This window comes from Paramormyrops kingsleyae, chromosome 20, assembly GCF_048594095.1.
Source record: "Paramormyrops kingsleyae isolate MSU_618 chromosome 20, PKINGS_0.4, whole genome shotgun sequence".
Taxonomy (NCBI): domain Eukaryota; kingdom Metazoa; phylum Chordata; class Actinopteri; order Osteoglossiformes; family Mormyridae; genus Paramormyrops; species Paramormyrops kingsleyae.
This window is the reverse complement of record NC_132816.1, coordinates 7,968,815-7,991,908: the sequence shown is the minus strand read 5'-3', so window position 1 is coordinate 7,991,908 and position 23,094 is coordinate 7,968,815. Positions and strand designations below refer to the sequence as shown.

General features: G+C 44.6%; 1 protein-coding gene across 4 annotated transcripts in view; it reads right to left on the bottom strand.

Moving 5' to 3' along the window:
* LOC111850812 (sodium/potassium/calcium exchanger 3) overlaps positions 1-23,094 on the bottom strand; it is a 103,757-nt gene that overhangs the window by 36,809 nt on the left and 43,854 nt on the right. Inside the window, exon 1 of one of the 4 annotated variants that reach the window (XM_023825112.2) lies at positions 16,479-16,593. The exons of 2 other annotated variants lie outside the window; for them this stretch is intronic. The gene's annotated coding sequence lies outside the window, so the exon portion shown is untranslated. Of the gene's footprint in view, positions 1-16,450; positions 16,594-23,094 lie in introns of those variants that run through there. One more of the 4 variants, XM_023825111.2, reaches the window with a different exon arrangement.

The window sequence follows — 23,094 nt, the reverse complement described above, 5'->3', positions numbered from 1 at the left end:
GGGCCAACTGTGAGGGCCACTTCAAAAGTTCACTTAGGTCTCTGTAGACAAAATGGTCTCCTAAATTAATAAAATGTAATATAATCAGTGTGATCTCTGAAACATGATGGCACTGGGACATTATGGTTAAAGTCACTGAGAAACAGCCACACAGTCCTCACACTGACACTGATCTCAGTGTCAGTCACTGAGAAACATCTGCACTGTTCTCACACTGACACTGATCCTGGTGTCAGTCACTGAGAAACATCTGCACTGTCCTCACACTGACAGTGATCCTGGTGTCAGTCACTGAGAAACATCTGCACTGTCCTCACACTGACACTGATCCTGGTGTCAGTCACTGAGAAACATCTGCACTGTCCTCACACTGACACTGATCCTGGTGTCAGTCATTGAGAAAGAGCAGCACTGTCCTCATACTGACACTGATCCTGGTGTCAGTCACTGAGAAACAGCTGCACTGTCCTCACACTGACACTGATCCTGGTGTCAGTCACTGAGAAACAGCTGCACTGTCCTCACACTGACACTGATCCCGGTGTCAGTCACTGAGAAACAGCTGCACTGTCCTCACACTGACACTGATCCTGGTGTCAGTTACTGAGAAACAGCTGCACTGTCCTCACACTGACACTGATCCCGGTGTCAGTTACTGAGAAACATCTGCACTGTCCTCACACTGACACTGATCCTGGTGTCAGTCACTGAGAAACATCTGCACTGTCCTCACACTGACACTGATCCTGGTGTCAGTCATTGAGAAAGAGCAGCACTGTCCTCACACTGACACTGATCCTGGTGTCAGTCACTGAGAAACAGCTGCACTGTCCTCACACTGACACTGATCCTGGTGTCAGTCACTGAGAAACATCTGCACTGTTCTCACACTGACACTGATCCTGGTGTCAGTCACTGAGAAACATCTGCACTGTCCTCACACTGACACTGATCCTGGTGTCAGTCACTGAGAAACATCTGCACTGTCCTCACACTGACACTGATCCTGGTGTCAGTCATTGAGAAACATCTGCACTGTCCTCACACTGACACTGATCCTGGTGTCAGTCACTGAGAAACAGCTGCACTGTCCTCACACTGACACTGATCCTGGTGTCAGTCACTGAGAAACAGCTGCACTGTCCTCACACTGACACTGATCCCGGTGTCAGTCACTGAGAAACAGCTGCACTGTCCTCACACTGACACTGATCCTGGTGTCAGTTACTGAGAAACAGCTGCACTGTCCTCACACTGACACTGATCCCGGTGTCAGTTACTGAGAAACAGCTGTGTACCCAGAGTACCCAGAGGAAACCCCACAACAACACAGGGAGAACATGCAAACTCCACACACATGGAGCCTTGGTGGAGACTCGAACCCTGGTCCTAGGGGTGTGAGGCAACAGTGCTAATTCACCATAGGAGCTGTTATTTTTCAGGCTAAATGAAAGCCATGGGGTCCTGCTACTCTTCATTCTGTCAGACATCTCAATTTGTTTCACTCTGTTACAATAATAATCAGGATAGTTGGCATGTCAGGGATTCTACAAACTTCATTAAGGGGCCCTAAGTGTAATTTATTCACTCCTGTGAGAAACAGGTGACATTGCAAACAACGACACGAATTAATCAATCGAGTGCTGGGAGATAATAGTAGCCCACAGACCCTTTGAGTGCGATTCGCTGCAGCTGATTCATTTGACAAGTAAATAATTTCTCTGGGCGGCACGGTGACTGACTGCCTCAGGCTTACAGGGGAGGGGTCTCTAATCCCATCCAGCTGCCAAACACATACCTAGTGTTTACTGCATGAATGAGTATGTTTCCCCCCACATAACATGGGTTCCCGCTTGTAGTCCAAAAACACATGGTTAAGCAAACTGGCATTGATCTAAATCCTGTTTGTGAGCTAAAGCCTTTAAAAATTAAATAGAGTTTTCAGACACTCCCTTATGCTTAGAGACAGATTGAATGAAACTGGTTTCCTTCAAAAAATGACCCACAGTCCTTTTTCGTCCACCTGTCTCTGTGTGTGCACGGACGTGAAAGATTGTGTGCAAGGTGTCTCCGCCGTGTCCTGTGCTTCTTCAGACAGGCTTCAAGCTTGCTGTCTACTGTACTGGATCAAATGGGAGATGGACGGAGCCGTACCATCTCTGCCTACTCTGGGAAAATGCTTAACAAGCCAAAAGGAACATTGTGCACTCAGTGCCACATGATACACCTATAACAATTAAAATCAGCCCCCACCTTTCCATATTCCACCAACGTTCACATGACACTCCTTTCATGCTTCATATTACTGTACATTGTTCCTGATTTAGCAGACCATTTGGGCCAAATAGATGTAAGTTTCGTGAAACCACTCTGGTGATCCTGGGATTTGAACCAGCAACTATCTGATTGGAAATACAGTGTCCTAACCAGCGGAGCCATACACTCAAAGAATTTCCCCATTGTGGGATTATTAAAGTCTAATCTAATCTAATCTACCCACACAGACACATGAGTGTCGCTATATCATTTGAATTGTCTATCTTACAAAGGCCGACCATTTCCTTCGGCGTGTCCCTGTCCATCCCAGGATAGACCCTGCACTGGATGAGCAGTTAGGGGAAATAAAGAGAAGCCAATAACATTATATAAACAGCAGAAATGAAACACGATTTCCATACAGGAAGTGAATCAGCTGTGACGGACAAACGGAATCCAACCTTTAGGCATGAAATCATTTCAGGGGCAGGTTCGAGCTCTGGAAGCAGGCAGTGACATTTCAGTGACATTTTTGGGATAACGTGTTACTATGAGGATGAGGGAGAAAAGCGAACGCAGTAGACTGGTATCCTACTGGCTTTGGCTGGTTATCGCTCTCTGTTACACAGACACACCCCTTGTAGTCATGATGTCATAAAATGCTTTTTTTGTAGATGATATCCAAGAAGCCACCTATCCAAAAGTCCTTTGCATTATCCTTCACTTCTAATGTTAGAAGGTAAAAAAAAAACATCCTGATGAAAAACATTTGTTAGGAAATAAAATCTGTAAAAAATGCTGAAATAGTCTCTACTCTTTTTCACTTTCATATACGAGACAGACCTCCTCGCACGCGAGTACAGCAGCCTAAAACGGAACAGACTCGTGATCACGAGGCTGTACGATCAAAAGGCCATTTAGAGGAATGCTGAGAATCCCATGTACTGGTACCCATTTACTTAAACGCCTTTAGTGAACAAGACAGTCCAATCCATAGATTAATCTGAGGGTGACATTTTAATCAACATTCAGTGCATATCTGATTTTAAATATGCACCTTAACAACAGACAGTATCTTAGGTGAGACAGTCCATGACAGGATTGGTGCATATTAAATGCAAGTATATTTTCTTAGGTATTTATTCATCATATGAAATGAAAACATTACATTGTTTTAATTTAAATGGTTGAACCGCTGCCTGTATAATTCATGCATCCATCTTCCAGCTACATAGCTAGTCCCAGAGCCTGGAGCTCATCCCAGGCAGAACAGGGCAAGGGAGAGACTGCCAGTCTATTGTAGGGCACCCACTCATACAATGGACCATTTAAAGATGCCAATTCGCCTCAGAGAATGCTTTTGGACAGCCTGAGGAAACACACATGACCCGGGGGACACGTGCACAGTCCACACACAGGCGAGAGCCAACAGTGCTACCTGAACACAGAGAAATCTATAGTGCGTGAGATTATTCTCTGAAACGCTGCTCTATTTTGATATCTAGGTAGTGACAAGAGGGTTAGAAAACTCTGTATAAAACAGCCACAAGAGTCTGCACACTGACATCTGTTTCTTGGATAATCCCTAGAGCACCTGAGATTAAGGGCCCTGCTTAGGGGCCTAACAGCAGAATCACTGTGCCAACACTGGGATTCAAACCAACAACCTTCCGATTACAATCTTCCTAACAAACTTCCTAACTTGGCGTGCTACACATCACCAACACAATGCCAAGTTGATTCCAGAAGAGGAGGATCATGAGATCTATATCCCATCTTACAGAGGACTCAGAGGCTTTGGATTAATGGAGTTATTTTCGAGTTTCAATCCTCTTTAATTCCGCCCAGTGATTTCTATACCTCCGTTCCAGAGCCCACAGGCTTGTTCACATTTATGAACACCCTGTTTTTCATTTATGTCTAATGACTACAGACAGAGATTCATGTGTGAAGGAGGCTCATGTGTGTAAACTCCCTCCCTGTGAAGAGTAACGGCTCATTACGCCGTGGATGATTAATCAGAGAGGGCTTCGGTGGGCCTCTGAACTGTGTGATTTAGGTGAATAAAGACGACATCGGTGTGAAGTCGCGACTCGGCTCTAAGCAGAAGGCAGGAAGGGCTGGAATGGGGCGCATTGTAAAGGAAAGTACAAGCAAAAAGATATCTGGCCTCTTTATAGGCGTTTGAAATAAGTGAGACAAGGTGGAAATAAAGCGAAGCTGAAGCAAGAACCCTAAAAACAGTATGAGGATGAAGTTTTGGTGAGATTTACCAAGCCTAAAGGTACAACAGGACGCCCACCCCCCCTCACAAAGTACCAGACTAAAGCCATTTGGGGCCCGAGGCTAGCTTCACCACCGGTCCCCCCCCCGTCTGGGATGAAGTGAAATCCCCAGAAGATGCTCTAGGTGGCCGTCAATGTCGCTCAGTGGGTTGACTGGCCCTGCCGTCCTGTGACCATGAGTCCGAGGCCTTAATCACTAAGGTTCTGGCTCCCCACAGCACGGTTTGCTGTGTTTGGTACCAGAATAAACAAACAATAAAACATGCTAATGTAATAAAACTCGCACAGGCACGCTTAGCTACAAACAGACCCCTGATGCCACGCATGCAGTTAGACCCTGAAAGCAGAGGGAGTTAAACCTCTGCTGGTCCGGGGGCAGGATGGAGCAGATCCACCTGTGAGGCAGAAGCGCGGATGCTGCTTACGTGACGCTCAGATTGTTACATGATCGTTGGAAAGTGACCGGGCCCTGTTCTACACCATTAAAGGCACGGGGGGGGGGCTGCTGTTCTCAGGAACACAAGTCACACCCACTCCAGTGAACGCCAGAGGGACGCTACCCCACAGCTGACAGCGGCAACACACGGCGACAAAGACATCACACCGACACACAGACCACTGCCGCTGTCCGCTTTAGCTACCATTATGTCAGGATTATCTGATAATTTAGCAAAAAGAATCCCTACCGAATCCTAATGGTGCTCAGATTAGACAACGCTTGCCTTCCGGCGTACCTGGTTACTGCCTGGAACACATGGTCGCGGAACTTATTACCCATAATTCCTGCAGTTCTGTATCAGCTTTAGTACAAACTACAGTCAAAATCTTACAGCTGTTCTTGTCAGGTAAAAGCCCTTCTGTATTAGATGTCTCAGAGACCTTAATGACTGATTTCCACAAGACTGATTTAAGGTTAAAAGTAAACCAAACAAACAAATAAATAAAAACATACCGGCCTCATATCTTTTTATTTTGCTTTATTTATCAGGTTGTTTCTCCTCCAAGAAAAGGTGCTGAAATCTGTGTACTTGTCATTTAATGACTAACCCCATTCTGATATTATGTACTGCTAGACCTTCTCTGGTCCATTATACATTTCTGACTCATAAATAATGAATTACCATATTGTTTTGCAAACCATCTTCCGGGACACCTTACGACGCTCGACTTGGGTTTGCGTGCCTGTGTCGCTCAGAAGTCGTGTGACGCTCCCCTCTTTCTCAAAGTGGCGCCGTACCGCCAGGCCTCCTTCGCTCGAGGCGAGCACAGATCACCTGTCGCCAGCAGCACAGTAATTAGCTGTGCCAGTTACGGGGAACTGCAGGTCCCCAGCCGCGCAGAGAGGGCTCAGGGCGCCGTGGAGTCCCGCCTCCTTCAGTCCTATTAAGATTTCATTCTCCCAATGAACCTGGCCATTCCCCCGAATGACTTTGCATGTCAGAGCGCAGAGATTCCGCCCCATGGCCCTGAGCACGTGAGATGGCACGGCGAGGGAGAGCGGGAGTGACTGAGACGGGCGGAGGAAGGGCCTCATTCATCACGTACCTCACACGATCCAGCGTGGAGAACTCGCTCAGTGATGGACTTTGGCTTTGCTCTTGATCACAGTTTTCACCTCACATTTAGTCCCTCTTTTCTATAATGTTAGTACGCCCTGGCGGTGGGGTTGTGAATTTGGATTATTCTGTATACAAGATGCAGGAATGCGTCACGATACACCCGCTTATAGCACCTTGGGGCGACTCTGTGGTGAAAGGCGCTATATAAAGAAATTGAATTTAATTGAATAAGAAGCAAAAGCTTGAGTTACAGAATCGGTTTATATATCCATCCATCATCCATCATCCATCCATTCATCCATCCTTCCTCCATCTACGTGCCCTAGACAGAGTGGCAGAGGCAGAGACCAAGCTGATTCCAGGCAGCCCCAGATAGGTGAACACCTTAAACTGGATGCCCATCCTTTGCAGGGCACACTTTAGAGCTGCAGAGCTCGAGCTTCTCCCATCCGTGAAGCTGTGAGGCCACCACTGCTTATACATAATTACTGTAATCATATTCCTATGCTAGAAACATCCTATCCAGGGCCCTGGGAGCCTGTACTGGACAAGGGGCTATAGAAGATGAATGGATATTTGCAAATTTAATTTCACTTTAAATGTAAAATGTTGCTACTCTAATTTAGAACTATTTCATTACTTAAATAATGGATGCATGTTACACGACGGCGCAAAATTGTTGTGTTAATATTCTACCCGGTGAATGGTCCAGTTCAGTCCCCTGGTGAAAGTTAGCACAATTAACTAGCAGCCCAAAGGGTGAGAAGGCTGCAGTTTAAGACGCCCACTCCGCCTTGCTGGGTAGCCCCCCCCCCCATGGCGCTCTTCCGCCAAGTGCACCGCTGCCCGAGATGACAGACGGCTCCCCCCAGCGCCACAGGACCCTCCCAGCGAGACGGGCAGCCGCACCTCCCTAGGGGCACCAGGAACATACGGTTGGGTTCATTTATTGACAGCTGGGGGGCCTGTTATTCAAAGTGTCAGGCCGAGGGGCGGAGCCATGGCACTTCACGGCTCCACCACCCCCCCCCCCCCCATCCCAATTACATGGAGATGAAGCACTCAGCTGTTATAACTACATCTAAGCAGTCAACCTTCGCTGAAATGATGCATCAGTTGTGCCAGAGGCCAACACACACATGCGCATATGCATATGCACACACACAAACGAGACCTGAAACGCAAGCTACAGCCAGAGGGGGCGCTAGAGATTTCGGGCTCCATGAAAATATACCATATTGGCCCCCCAACCCAGACCAATTCGATTATGTTTGAAATTTTTTAGAATCGTCCTAACTTTCCCGTCTTTTACGGCACCTCTGACTACATCAGGATCAGAAGGGTATACAGGGGCGGGGCCACTGGCCAGCGCTGGAAACTGATTGGTCCCCAGAGTACCCCAACCTGTTACTCATCGATTCAAAACATATCATTGGCTAATGCCCCCCTCTACTTAAAAAAGTCCTAGAATCACCCCTGAGCAGAACTCACAATGCACCATGCTGCCTTTCATAAATACACACAAAAAATACAAAGAAAAAAAGAGGAGATTAAATACAGGAGTGACAAGCTGAGAGTATGAAATAGTATGTTTCCAGTAGGAATTGCAATTGCTGCCATTCGTGCTGCGGGGGCGCTGTAGCCTCCCCCCCCGTACCCGGCACCGCCACTCCCGACATCCGCCTACAGCCTCGGCAATCACACACCTCCTTCCGAGCCCCAATCCCCAGCCCCCAATCCCCAGCCGCCTGCTACCCAACCAGCACCCCTTAAGGCAGCCCCCCCCCATCCCATGTGGGGCTCAGGCCCACGATCACACACACAGCTGAGGAAGAGTACAGGGACAGCACGTTCACCTCATCCCACCGCACATCATCGGGGGGGGGGCTTCTTCTTCAACAGGGAGAGAGAACCACACTTTGAACACTTATATATGTAACTGATGTTCAAAACGGCCATTTTCATAAAGAAAACATGTTAATCCCTTTCAGGGTTACCTTAAGTAAGGGTTACGTTTCCAAACGCACAGCTGTGACAAACCACCCAGTGCACAGCGTGGAGCACGTTTAAAATGCCTAATGTATGGCTCATAGTACATTAACCTGCTTATAGCAAAGTTACTACACATTTAGTTTACAGGTACTAAAAGACCTAAAGACAAATTTTTCACATTTACTAGCTGAAAATGCATTTAGTAATAGAATTACTTTCTTCCATCATTTCCGTTTCGTCTGTGTTCCTTTTTAATATTGTTCTACATCTGGAATTTCACGTAATGTGAGAATTAAAGATTATAATAGCATGTTGTTTTCCTACTGCAATTCTCTAAGGTGGCATTACACGTGTGGTTATAGAAAATTAATCAACACCCTTCTGAGAAGATCTGAGAATTTAACAGCGCCATGGTATAAAGTGTAACATAATCTCAAAGAAAAATACACAGATCAAGGCCTGTATTCGAAGGCCTCCCTGTTAACTGACAGGTAAATATTCACATAGTGCCAAACCTATTGACATCTGCTGTGACACTTTCAGACTCTCACGCTCATGCAAGAAATCTTATGGCAAATCTATATTATTCCATTACAAACCTAAAATTAGCTACATCGAAAGCACTGGGGTAGTTTGCAAACCATACAGACTATTTACAAAGTAATAAAACTGATACATACATGAAAGTGCAGGTGCAGATTTGTCTATAAAATTTCATGCCAGTCAGCTGACCAAAGTTGGAAACCACGCCCATTGACTTGAACTTCTACAAACTTCTAGCACTAAACTTAAAAACACATAACTTTCTCAATCTGACAACTTTCTCCAACAATCCCTGCCAAGAAATAAAAGCTGACACCAATTTATATAGCTAGTATAAATACCTTCTGGACTTACCACCTCAAACCGCTCACGGCGCAAACTCATATTCAGTGATACAATTTTGTTGTTTGATGTTTTCATATCGCTGCCATTCCACGATGTATGTCCATTTCGTTATGTGCATCTTAGCTGAATGAAAGCTGATGAGAAGTTGATGTATGGGGAGTTTATTCCTGGCCACTTTCCATCCTTCCATTTTCAACAGCTGATTATCCAAATAGATCTGTGGCCATATGGAACCTTCCGGATAATTCCGGGGATTTGCAGAGCTGTCATATCCACGACTTATTCTGTCACATACTAAGGTCAATCTAAGGTTGCCACTCTATCTGAACTGCATTGTCACATTAGCTTATGAGCCCACTGCTAGTAACTAAACTGAAAAACAAGCCACTGGATAGTACTCGCTGCACAGTGACGTGAAATATGTGTGCTGTTGCATGCAGCCCAAGGGGGCAAAGCCGGAATAATAATGATAATACCAGTTTTCAAGTCCATTGCAAACATCCAGTTGTAGTGAATCATCAGAAAAAAACACACAGGAAGCTAAATCTTGTCAAACTGTGAATTTCCACACAAAAGAAAAATTTAAATACTGAATTTAACAATCACAGCCCCCCACCCCGGATGGAGAAACCCAAATATAAACACGAACACACACGAGAGGCAATGTGACTTTTGCCAAGCTGCTGAAGCGAGTTAGCCTTGTTTTGTCAGTCGACTTGGCTCAGTCTCTCAGAAAGCAGCTCTCTGGTGCAAACTGGGGTCAGGCAGGGAGTCCAGCATGAACGCTGGCGATAGGAGAGCAGCGAAATGCACGCTCCACTTAAACGCTCCATTTTATTCTGTATGAGCGATTCTAAGCTTCAAAGCAGGCTGGCAAGCTTAGCATCTTGCTTTGTTCCAGGCCGCCGCCGTCGATTAGCCGGTTCATTCATACATCCAGGGTATTTTTTTATTGATACGTGAGTTAAAGTCTCGAATTTCTTAGATTGGGCCAGCCGCACGCGTGCGAAGCCAAGCAGGAGCGCCAAGACGGCTGGATACTGGCGGAAGTCTGCACGAGGGGAACGGGAACACCATCGAGGGACTCCTACGGATCTTACGGTTACACTCCTCTGCTGTAGCCTGTGTTCAGGATGACTGTAGACTGTTCCTGTCAGCTTCACGTATATAGACCAGCTCTGTTGCTTTACACTGTCCTGAGTTTCTGCACTTTAAGTATTGTGAAAACCTCCCTCTGTCGTGTCACACCATGGTCCTGGGTGGGACGCTATTCCGCGCCACTGTATACCTGTATATGGATGGTATGACAGTAACGTCCACTTGACACTTGAGAGATGCTCAGGCTAAGTATCGCTCAAGGATCCAACAGCAGGCCCAAGATGAGGACCAGTCATATCTACACTATCATCAAAATATTTTGCACACCATGGCTTTTTACCTCCTTGTCCTTTTATTTGGTAAACTGCCGATATTTTATTCTTGTTACTCATTGGAAAGGTGAATGAACAATTTGATGATAATATGTCAAATAAAACAAGTTTCCTTTATAACATGGGAAGAGTATCTAACAGTGTAGTAGACATCCTACCTAACTGGTTGTATGGTGATGGCAGAGTCAAATTCTAGGCTGTCCTTTAACTCTAAATGCACTAATTAACCGTTTCATCTTATGAAACAGAGCAGTATTAATGTCCCTTGTAGAAAGAATGCCTCGATGTTCTCTGCTGTTATAAAAGTTACCTTGATGAATGAAAGATATGACATTTTCTTGCTAATAAAGGTACTCATGTGGTGAACATACTGTAAATTTATTCGTTTACTAGGAATCGAGTGTATTCCTAGTAAATGTTAAGTGAGTAACATGCAAAAGTAGAAAATCTCAGTGTGTGCAAAAACTTTTGACTGGTAGCGTCTGTTAAGTACCATTAACCAGCGAGACCGTATGTCTTAATTCAAGGTCATATTGCACTTTTGACACTCTAAACAAATAATGGCGCAGGGAGACAGTAGGGGCATTGCCTAATAAAGAGAAGCTATGCTCAATCTGGGGGGTTAGTTCTGATGTTACTGACGTGGGGGTGGGCCATTCTGCAGTCACTTCACGGCCTGATATGCTGTGATGCGCGCAGTGAATGCGTGAGAGGCTGCACATGCTGTAACATGACACCTGCAGCTTATCGCTTGCAAGGCAGGACTCCCCGGCTAAACGCGACCGCGCAGTGTGAGCCCCAGGGGAGCCTGGCGTCGCGGCTCACTCACACTCCATCACGGAGCGCTTCATGGTGCACAAGCACGGCATTTAGGGATAGGGCCAGGCGCCATGTTCTGACGCGTGTGCATGTTCGTGTAGACGTCAGTATGCGGGTTTATCACATCCAAACATACAGTGGAAGACAAATGAAATCCTCTGGCTGAACAAAAACATAATAGGATTAGAGGTGGAAAGTCCAGGTCCACAAAGTACAAATCCAGACCAGGGTTTTGTTTCAGCCAGGCAGTTGAGTACTCTGTGACTGTGACAAAATCTTGGTCTGGATATATACTCTCTGAAGCTGAACATTACTGCCCTGAATAAGAAGTTTGCGGGCATTTAAATTTTTGGCAAACATCATTAATCATTTTACAATGTTTATCTTGGTTTTAATCATGTCTGGATATCATACCAGCTGGTAACTAGGTGAAAATTAGTTATACTACCAACAAAAACAAATATGTAATCTGCTGTAAAGCGTAACCGGGGAACCTGCATCTCGCCGATCACAATGGATGCATCTGATTCCGCAGCTTCCCGCGTCGTGCAGCATTGAGGACGGGCAGCGTGATGTTGGCACTGGCTCCCAGGAGACACCAGAACTCTGGGGATACCGTCACCCCCAACGCAACACCGCCGGCAAATCATAAATCATGTATGACAGATAACAGGTCGGCCTCACGGCAGTCTAAGTCATGTGTGTGTGTGTGTGTGGGGGGGGGGGGTCTCATGCAAAAAGCTATCCAGCTGGGGGACGAAGGAAAGGTGACATGGAAATTCTGGCATTTATTTTAAACAGCCAAGAACGGTGAGAGAAAAATCCAGGCCGATCCTCCAGTGTCATTTAAATGGAGCATAATTCACGGCTGTGTCCACTTCTGTGAAGAGCTCAGTCTGGGGACAAAAACCGCAGGGTAAATTTCGGGGTCCAAGGTCAGTGACGTCAGCGCGGTGCCTCGCTCGGCACGTAGGCACGAGTGGCCTAACTTCGTCAGCTTCGCCCAAGGACTCTTCCACACCTTCATTCTACATCATCCATCCATCCATCTATCCCTCCATCCATCCATACTCCTTCAGTCGACTTGGGGTCATGTTTAATTTTAAACACAAACATACACACACTTCACCTAGAGCAAATTAGGTTACCCTTCCCCGGAAGCAGAATTCCCTTCCGTGGGATTTAGACCAGAGAACCAGTAAATCAGTCGCTCGCTAAATGGTATCCATAAATCCCAAAGGCGACTCTGGTGCATGAGCACGGTGCAGCTGGGGGACTAGCTACCCCCGTCATCAGCGGCTGAAACGACACCACAAAGTGGGCTGTCAAGGTCCGGTTCCCAGCCAAAGGCGAGTGTCTCGGTGGCTGCAGCCCACATAAAAACAAGCAAGACGGAAATGAGACCATGTGGACTCTCCGTGCTGACTGACACCCAGAAGCGGTTTAGTGTTTCTGTCATCCTGGATGGCAAATCAGCTCAGGCTGAGCTTAATAAGTCAGAGTTAAAGGAACAATGCTTCAAATGCAGTGTGCGTTAAAAACCAGAACCAAATCTCTCAGCAATCCAGTGCCTGCTTACAATTAAGCACCGGGCATGTCATGTGACCAATCAGCATCAGCACTAATTGACCCAGTGATGTTCTAAGTACTTGATTCTCCAATTAGAATAGACATAAATGTGCACCGGACCCCAAAAATTCAGCATTTTATGTACACAAGTGGGGAAAAAGCTGTCCATAATATTGCTAGCCATACAGCTGGAGACCCTGTTGTGGTTCTTACTGGGCTCCGTGGTTGGTCACATGACATGCCCGGTGCTTAATTGCAAACACATTTGGGTGGAGGGAATGGAATGCTTGTAAACCTTCCTGGAAGGTCTACACCGAAAAAAAGAGGAAAAGAAGAAAAACAGCCGTGTTTGTATATAATGCGTGAGCTGAGGTGAATGGGGGGGGGGGGGGCACGTTTATCAGTTTGTACTGAGTCGCAGAGGCGGAGTCTGGCCAGGGGGGCTGGGGACATGTGACAGAGAATAGGGCACACCAGTTCACCTCCCCCCCCCCACCCCGGCCAGTGTTGGAATGTGTGAATATGCCCTTTCCCTTGGGGGGGCATCAGTGAGCTCCATATCAGGAAGGCCGCTAGCCAGGCTACGGCTAATGGACTGTGCAGCCCCAATCCCTGCCAGCTACTGGCATCAACCCCTTGGCACGCACTCAGTGTTAGACTCTTCCTGAATATTAATTATATATAAAGCGTGCCTTATGCAGTGTTGCGGGGGCTTGAGGAGCGTATCTGTCTCACGCCTCCAGGGTTGTGGGTTCAACTCCCCCTTCTCACTCCTACCGAATTGGCATGTTCCAAAAGCATGGTGACTCTGAGCTGCCCATAGTGTGTGCCCTATAACGGGCTGCTCTCCTGTGCTGTGTGGGATCCTGTGCGTTATCGCCGGATGGGCACAGAGGATCCTCGCGACCCACAATCCCCTGCTGGCAGAGCCGGGGCGGCTGGCATTTTTACTTGATACGTCCTGCGCTGGTGGACTCTCATCCCTCTGCGGATACAGTAAACTCATTTATTTAGAAACGGAAGATAAAAGGGGCACAAAGAAAATGTGTCTTTGGGGACTGGAGCAAACGACGGAATGTCTCATCCATCCATAGACTGCGCGGTTTAAATATAGTTCACGTCATCATTAGTCTCCTCCTGGCGGGACGAGCGGTAATCTCCCTCCACATGGACGGCAGGAGAAAAGAACCCAATACCATTTGAATATTTCGGCCGTTAATCAAAACTAATTCCTCAAGTCGTGCCAAAACCCATTAATGGCACCAAGTTCGCTTTCCGTAACACGCCGCGAAATCGGAAAGGCACTGCGAGAGCCATCGCTCTTTCAGATGAAGCCGTCTTCCGTTACCGTAAATCACGGGCGGTAGCTGATGGGACACACTTCAACCGGCTTCAGTGCGGGCAAATGGGAAACTTTAGTTTGAGTATGATCATGTAGCACAGCACTAAGATGCAACTCTCAGGTTACCGTAGTAATCTTGGTGATTAATTAGTTAGGTGTGGAGGTGTCGGGCGACATGAGTGTACAGTTCCACTTTCCTTTCAGCTTGACAACCCCGACTCATACTCAGGTACTAAAGATGGCCGCCCTGTTTCCACCTGTTTTGTTACAAAGCACATTATTGCCAGTGAGTCACCACAGTCCCAGACAGCTTCAGAATTGTCTGGATTTTATATGAAGGATCTTAGGTTGAAGGAGTCACTGGTAGTTACAGCTACGTTCTCAGGATATAGAAAATTGCTATCAAAACCGCTAATTGGCGTGCAGCTACATATGTTGCTAAGTCATTTGATTATTTTTCATGGGTTGTAATTTTGATTTGAAAGATCATGAGTATGATTTCTGTTACTGCCTCTCAGGAAAATGCCAAACATTAAGTAAAAAACAGGAAATATGTGAAAAAGTTTAGAAAATACTGGCTCACTGTTCATTTTCCAAATATAAACATTTAACAACAAAGTGTAGAAATACAGTATTTCATAGAAGCTGTCGTTTCTAATAAATAAGTAATCTTAAGGCCTTCATAGTTAACGACAGATAGTACTGTAACTCTGTCATGAACATGGAGGGCAGCTGTGTGAACATGTGACCCCCGACACATGTGGTTTAATCAGCTCAAACAAGCTGTCTGAAACATGTATATGAAATATTTCCTTGCTATATTATATACAAAAGTTTCTTACAGTTTCAGTTTTAAAAAAGTTTTTTTAAGAGGACAGCAAATATACACCACCAGTCAAAAGTTTTTGCACATGCTGAGATTTTCTATATTTCCATGTTACTCACATAATATTTACTAGAAATACACTCAATATTCTTTGCTAACAGATATATTTACAGTATGTCCACGATTTCAGTACCTTTATAAGCAAGAAAATGTCATATCTTTGATTCATCAAAGTAACTTCCTTCAACAGTTATAACAGCAGAGAAAATTTGAGGCATTCTTTCTACAAGGGACATTAAATACTGCTCTGTCTCATGGGATGAAACAGTTAACTAGTACATTTAAAGTTAAAACGTCAGACATGTACTGTTAGATACTCTTCCCATGTTATAAAGGAAACTTGTTTTATTTGACTTATATTTTCATTTATAGTTTTTCACTCAACTTTCTGATGCTTAACAAGAATAAAAAAATCTGCAGTTTATGAAATAAATGGAACAGTGGTAAAAGCCTGTGGTGTGCAAAAACCTTCAACTGGGCATGACGTCCATCTACAGGAACAGTCCATATCAACAAAAACAGACCACACTCCCAAGGCGTCACCAAAGACCACAAGAGGAGCCCTTTACCAGACAACCAGGTATGGTGGCCAAGAAGGGACAAAGCGACAACAGTTACACCCTGAGCTTAAATCACCCGGGATGTTCATGTAGTAGAAAGCTGAAACAGGCACATCCATCAAAGCAGTGACTCTCTTTTCAGACCTGATAATTACAGGAAAAACTCTCAAACACTCACAGTTAATTAGAAAGTGGGCATCATTTATTTACATTGTTGTTGTTCTTCCTAAATCACGGAGGCGGGTATCTGTCTAAAAGGCACGATCTCTGCTGCCAGCGTACCACACCCTCAGTCACTGAGTCTCTGCATAAACATTCAGTCGCTTGGCTCGCTTGTTTTTGTCCGGAGCATATAAACACAAAGGATCTATTTCTGTTCTCGCCCGCCAACTCCTACATTCAAGAATTCACTGTAATTAAATCCTTGTTGCAGCCCACTGATAACTTTTCCGGAAATTCTCATTAAATACAGTTACTGTCTTTATTTACTCCGTTCCATTTCAACTGGGAAGTCGGAATTTCCGAGATCCTGGTTGGAAATTTCGACTGGAACGCCTCCTGAAGTTAGCGTTCCGCCTCGGAAAATCGGAGGAAACTCTACAACACCGACCTCAGAATTCAAGATGGCTGCACCCTTCATCAACAGAAGTGAAAGATGTAGTTATATACTGTTTATTAACACTTATGTCTTATTTGTGACTCATTAAATCGATCGTACACACAGTACTATCCAGCTTTTATCTGTGGATGTGTTGCTACGGTGTTCTCATGCGCAAAATACCACGTAATGCGTTGTTATCAACTTGTATTGCTAACAATGGCTAACAATGAACATGGCTTGAACTGGCATTGCTAATGACTAACCTGGCTATTTGTACTGCAAAGTGGTTACCTCAGGTGTGATGTCATTCCCAGTAATGACTTCAGAAGTATATGGAAAGTAGCATAAAAGGGAGGCTCCGTGGGAAACACCCTGGGGCTCCCACCTCCAGCACTTTGAAGCTCATGGGAGTTTTACTTACACAAAAAGCAGAAAGAAAAATGATTGGTTCAGAGAGACAACCAATCAGATTGTAGAGGAGGTGTAAGTAAAACTCCCATGAGCGGGTTTAAATCATGCCTCTGCTGTGTTCTCCCTGTTTCCTATCTAGGTGTTGTAGCTTCTACCCATATCCACAGACATACAGTACAGTCAAGACAACCGCTATCTCTAAATTGCCTGCTGGATGTGTAAGAGTAATACGGCAATACTCAGAGGAGTAATACAGCAAACTCAGAGGTGGAAAGTTCAGGTTCAGGAAGTACAAATCCATACCAAGGTTTTGTTTCTACCAACCAGTTGAGTACTCTGTGACTGTGACTCTTTATACTGAACTGATTGGTTGAAACAATATCGTGATCTGGATTTGTACTTCCTGAACCGGAACTTTCCACGTCTAGTAATATTTGCCCATCCATCTCCATACTGACAATACTGTAATTCTCTGCATCTCTTTCAGTAATATGCATTTCAACAAAAATATTTAATATGGAAATGATCAAATGTCAGTTATAAAAATTCCATATTCACATATCTGATCCACTCCCACAGGTTACACAAGTTGGCAGAAAGAATTAATTCAAATAATTAAATTAGGAATGGATAAACTGAAGCAGTATTGAAGCAGCAGACAGAGAAATCTGAAACAATTTAACCAGCATTATGCAGGTGATGCGCCGTTCCATGCGACAACTCAGCCACATGCACTTTGTGGATGAAACATCGGCGGCGATGTCATGCTCTGCCAGGTTGTCGTGGAAACGAACATTTTCACAAAGTTGGCTGACGTCAATCAAAGAAAGAAGCAAATGTGAGCTGAGCTTGAAGTAACAACTAGGTTTCAAACCCGTGATGTGTGTCATGGAAGCAATGCAGTTCAATGTAAACCCGATCCTGCCGTTACACAGAGAAACTAATGTGCAAACAATAAGTAGTTCCTCGTATTGTTTTGATTTTTCTGAACAGCAGGGAGAAGATTGCAGCAGAACATTTAACTCTCTAATGCTAGATAAAATGGCAGAAAATTCATTCCTTTGGATAGTTTTTTTCTGCAATAACACAAGACTAATTTTACTGGCCACTCTAGGTTCTAGTTAACTTTAACTCCTGTCTTCCTACAAAATTATTCTTTTCCTTCAACTGTTCAAATAGACCAGGTACCAAGCATATTACTGAAAATCTACTGTTTTAACTTTTGTTTTTTTTGCCTCATATGCAAACAGAATGTGCATGTATGAGTGACTGGTGTGTGAACGTGCCCTGCGATGGGTCATTCCCTGCCTTGCGCCCATGGCCTCCGGGATAGGCTCCAGACCCCCTGCGACCCTGAATAGGATAAGCGGTTGTGGGAAATGGATGGATGGAAACAAAATTGGTTTATAAAAGAGAAGAAGGACAGTGTACTGTGACCTGCAGAGGATGAAGTCTCAGTCTTTTTAGACTGAGCTTAAAGCAAAGAGGCTGTCATAACTTTCTTGTTTCATTCCTGATGTTTCATTCATGGGGCTGTGTGGAATGAGGTGAGGGGCATTCACAGGGACAGTCAGGCATTCACAGGGACAGTCAGGAATTCACAGGGAGAGTCATGCATTCACAGGGAGAGTCATGCATTCACAGGCACACTCTGATCGCCATCCACAACAATGAATGACCCCCAGTGCATTTAGTTTCCTGTACAATAAGAAACTAAAGGTTCAAAAATGTTTTTAGTGGGAGGAGCAGCTGTATTAAACCATGACGGACTTCCCAAAGATACAAATTATATAATATCCTGAACTATCAGTGGCTGAGATCTATTTGTTAATTTTTGTCTACCAAGATTTTTTTTTTTCCAAAAACAAATAATTGGTATTTGTCCTGTCGCATTATTTCCTTTATATGTAATACATTGCTTGCCTGATACTGCTACACCATAGAGGGAAAGGAGATTACAATGCCTCTGTAGCTAGCTAACTTCCCAGTGTAAACCCTGATAATTCTTACAGTAATTCAGCTCCATCAGGGAGCCCACGACTCTGTTTAAATTTCTGCCGTTTTGCTTACATACCTACCTCTCCTTTGCTCAGTCGTCCACAATTAAACACGATACAGGCACGGTGGTTATTTGATGCGTACTTATCACAACGCATTTGCTCTCCGTGGCTTTACAAGTGTTAACGCAGTACCAAAATAGCGGCAACTACAAGACGGCTAATTAAACCCTGCTTAAATTAAGTTTCCTATGTTGCATTTTGTGTGTGTGTGACTAACAGTTTAAAATTAACTGTAGTTAGTCAGCGTACATCTTACATAAACTAACTACCTGTTTCAATGTCGATTGGTCTAGGAAATAACATCCTCATAAAAGTGGAATTTAAGTGAAGTCGACCCATTTTAGACTGTTCTGTTCCTGCACTCTGCATTTTGTTTGTTTCCAGATGATGGCTCTGCTGCCCTAGATTGAAGCCAGATAGACGTCTGTATCTAATAGTTATATTATAAAGAGACTGTCCGTCTATTATATATGTATAAATATTCAACAGGAATGGCCACCCTCGTTCATTTCGGGATTCGTGCTACAGGCAGGGGCGTTGGAGGAACTTGGGTACCCTGACAGATTCTGGGGGCCAAGCTTTTATAAAATCTAACGTAAGGGGGCCCCAAGGTGACATTTTGTCAGGAGGTCCAGAATGTCTAGCTACTCCGATGGGTACAGGGATATTTTGGGTTACAGGATTTTTTGTTGCAACTGAATGAAACAAATAGACAGCAGATCGCTTTCATTTTGGTTAGTTACTGGAAGAACACTGTCCCACTGCAGTTTACTGGGCATGCTCCCCAGTATATGCAATTTTCGACTTTTATAATATACAACACCGCCATATACAACTCCATCATCAAATTACTATTTATGTTCTGCTCCTTGGATGCTTAATATACCCGACGAAGCTTCTCTGTATGTGTAGCAACAAACACTTGGACCGGTTTCGGGTAACTAATGGCCAGAGACAATAACAAACAGTCAATCTGTTTTCATGCGAGTCAGCAGTAAACCTTATTGCTCTTTTACTCCAGTCTATTAGAGACACGATCGACTCTGTTGCAACATGCGTTAGCGACAAGACAGTATGTCATACTGCGCAGTAAATAGCGATAACGGCGTTTAAAAGCTGTTAAGGTGGTAAAGACGCCGTAGATCGGGTAAAGGATTCTTACTTTGACCCAGACTTAGGACGGCGATACAGTGGTAAGGCAGCTGTCCTGCAGGAAAGCATTATTAGACACTCGGGACCCGTTCAGCTTTGAAATATTACAACACTAGATACTTCACACAGCAGACTCGCTATAATAAATTCACTGCGAACTAGCTCAGGAAACCTGGCGGTATAGATCTCCTTCCAGTAAGCGCATGATTATTTGGTACTGATCCAATTGTTTAGAAAAGTAAACGCGTATTAATATTACACCTTACTCTCCATTTTAATTATACTCAGTATAGGAGAAGTCTATACTGTACTCAAATAATGGAATGTCTGCAAACTTTACTAAACGCAAACAAAAAACTGTGTCATTTGATTGTTTGACTTTAAACAGCGTAGAAAAATATATGCTTTTAACAAAGGCTCTTACAAACTAATAAAATGGCAATAAAATCAAAATAACGAAAGAGCAATTAGATTAATCCACAAAGCTAGACTATATTACCTAATAATATAAAATAATCTAGTATTCTGAAAAGCTGTCACAATCAAAGCCAAATAGATTTCGATTTTTAAAGTTCAGCGGATAACATAAGAAGAATGATATGTTTTCCACCACAAGCCATTTCAGCAGCGATCTATGATATTCTGAGGAATCTCTGATTTGATTCTCGCTGACGTTTTTGTCAAGTCAGTCAGAGGAAAACCTGAACTTAAAATAAATCTGTTTTCAGATTTATTTGATTACTGTGAATTTGCATGAGCTGTATTTGCATCCCAGTCACATTCTTTTTGACAAATTATATGACATTTAATTTTCTTTCTGAATTGTTGAAAACGTTAACTGCCTGCCATAGGTTTTAAATGCCATTTACTTGATAATTCTGCAAGTGAAAATACTAAAATATCAAACAGAGATGAACATATTTTACTTATAACGCTTAATAAAAACAATGCCCAAAATAGTTAATTCATTCTCTTGAAATCACCCAGCGCTCTTAACAATATTCATCCTTTCTCTGTGGCCACTACGAGTTTAATATCCAAAATGAAAACAGTCCCCCTTTAAAAGCCCCTCTTGCTAGAGCCCTGCAGAAATCAACATTTTTCCCTTAGCTGAGCCTGCCAAAATGCAGTTTTGGCATATGGTGCCAGAATGCGCTATTAAAACTAATAATTTTCCCCGTTTTACTTATATATAATTTTGTAAATCGTTATGCGATAAGCAACAGAGCATTTGGTCGATCGACGCGGCGAGTCTGCCTGAGGAGCCCGGGGCGCGCTGATCATCCCTACAGCGCAGAAGGCACATTAAAGCCTGCAGTCGCTAATACTGCGGCCTTAAACCGCAGGAAATGTCAAATTGCTGCCATTCATGTTGCCAGATGGTATTACGGCTAATTTTATTTCACTGCGATTTTCGAAATCTTATTAAACGGCCTCCTGTAAAGGGGTAGATGACAGGTAAAGGCAGTATTAATAAACCTGCTGCCTTTAAGGCCTTGTGATGCCTAGACGCTTGGCGATATTTCCCGACTCTACAGAGATATCTAAATTCACACGGCTTGCTTTATTGCAAATGCCTGTATTTTACAGCAGTAACACATGACATGCCCGAGTCAGTACGTTTAAGACCCTATCATATGTCCCAACTCGCCCAGCCTAATGAGGGACACCCCCTGCATGCGATCGGTGCGTTCTTTGTGTTTTTTTACGAAGGCAAGCGCAGGATACCTTACAGTTAAGAGAAGCACCAACGCTCCAGCAAACACAAAACTCCAAATACGGTCAGTATGCATGCTGCGGTTTGCCTCCGCTTCTATATTTTATTATAACATTACCACAGTCACACTGATTAACCCGATTATCCTTCTAAAACAAGCGAATACATTGTGAGAGCCGAAAGGACACGCAAATGGGGATGAATATTAAGACGATGAAGTTGGTAAGAGCGTAAATAGAGCAGCCGCGAGCTGAAGGCGAGACCCCAGCTGCGATAACGGGGGCGTCCACACTAGGAGCCACCGCAGCAAAAATCTATGCAAAACGGCGGCGTGAGTCAGCTGGCCATTCATCACCCTTAAACAAAATCAATGCCTTTTCTTCAACGCACTAGTTTTGTTAGCTTAGAAACGGTACTAATACTCAACTTATTGCCCAAGTAATGTTGGATTATAACATGCACATATACTGTTTTTTTCGTTTTACCCATATGAATGAATTAACAGTCCCCACAAGGACATGAATACAAACGTGTGTGTGTATGTATATGTGTATGTGTGTATGTGTCTGTCGGTGTGTGTGTATCTGTGTCTGTGTGTCTGTCTCTGTCTGTGTGTCTGTCTCTGTCTGTGTGTGTCTTTGTGTGTGTATCTGTCTGTCTGTGTGTGTGTATCTGTCTGTGTGTGTGTGTCTGTCTGCATGTGTGTGTATATGTGTGTGTGCGTGTGCGCGCGTGTGTGTGTGTCTGTGTGTGTCTGTGCGTGTGTGTCTGTCTGTGTGTGCGTGTGTGTCTGTGTGTATGTCTGTCTGTGTGTGCGTGTCTGTGTGTGTGTCTGTGTGTGTCTGTTTGTGCGCGTGTGTCTGTGCGTGTGTGTCTGTCTGTGTGCGTGTGTGTGTGCGCGTGTGTGTGTGTGCGTGTGTGTCTGTGTGTGCGTGTGTGTTTGTCTGTGTGTGCCTGTCTGTGTGTGCGTGTGTGTCTGTTTGTGCGCGTGTGTCTGTGCGTGTGTGTGTCTGTCTGTGTGTGCGTGTGTTTCTGTGTGTGCGTGTGTGTGTGTGTGTGCATGTGTGTCTGTGCGTGTGTGTGTGTCTGTCTGTGTGCGCGTGTGTCTGTGTGTGTGCGTGTGTCTCTGTGCGTGTGTCTGTCTATGTGTGTGTCTGTCTGTGTGTGCGTGTGTCTGTGTGTGTCTGTCTGTGTGTGCGTGTGTGTCTGTGTGTGCATGTGTGTCTGTGCGTGTGTGTGTGTCTGTCTGTGTGCGCGTGTGTCTGTGTGTGTGCGTGTGTCTGTGTGCGTGTGTCTGTCTATGTGTGTGTCTGTCTGTGTGTGCGTGTGTGTGTGTGTGCGTGTGTGTCTGTGCGTGTCTGTCTGTGTGCGTGTGTCTGTGTGTGTGCGTGTGTGTCTGTGTCTGCGCATGTGTGTGTGCGTGTCTGTCTGTGTGCGTGTGTCTGTGTGTGTGTGTCTGTGTGTGCGTGTGTGTCTGTGTGTGTGTCTGTGCGTGTCTGTCTGTGTGCGTGTGTCTGTGTGTGTGTGTCTGTGTGTGCGTGTGTGTCTGTGCGTGTGTCTGTGTGTG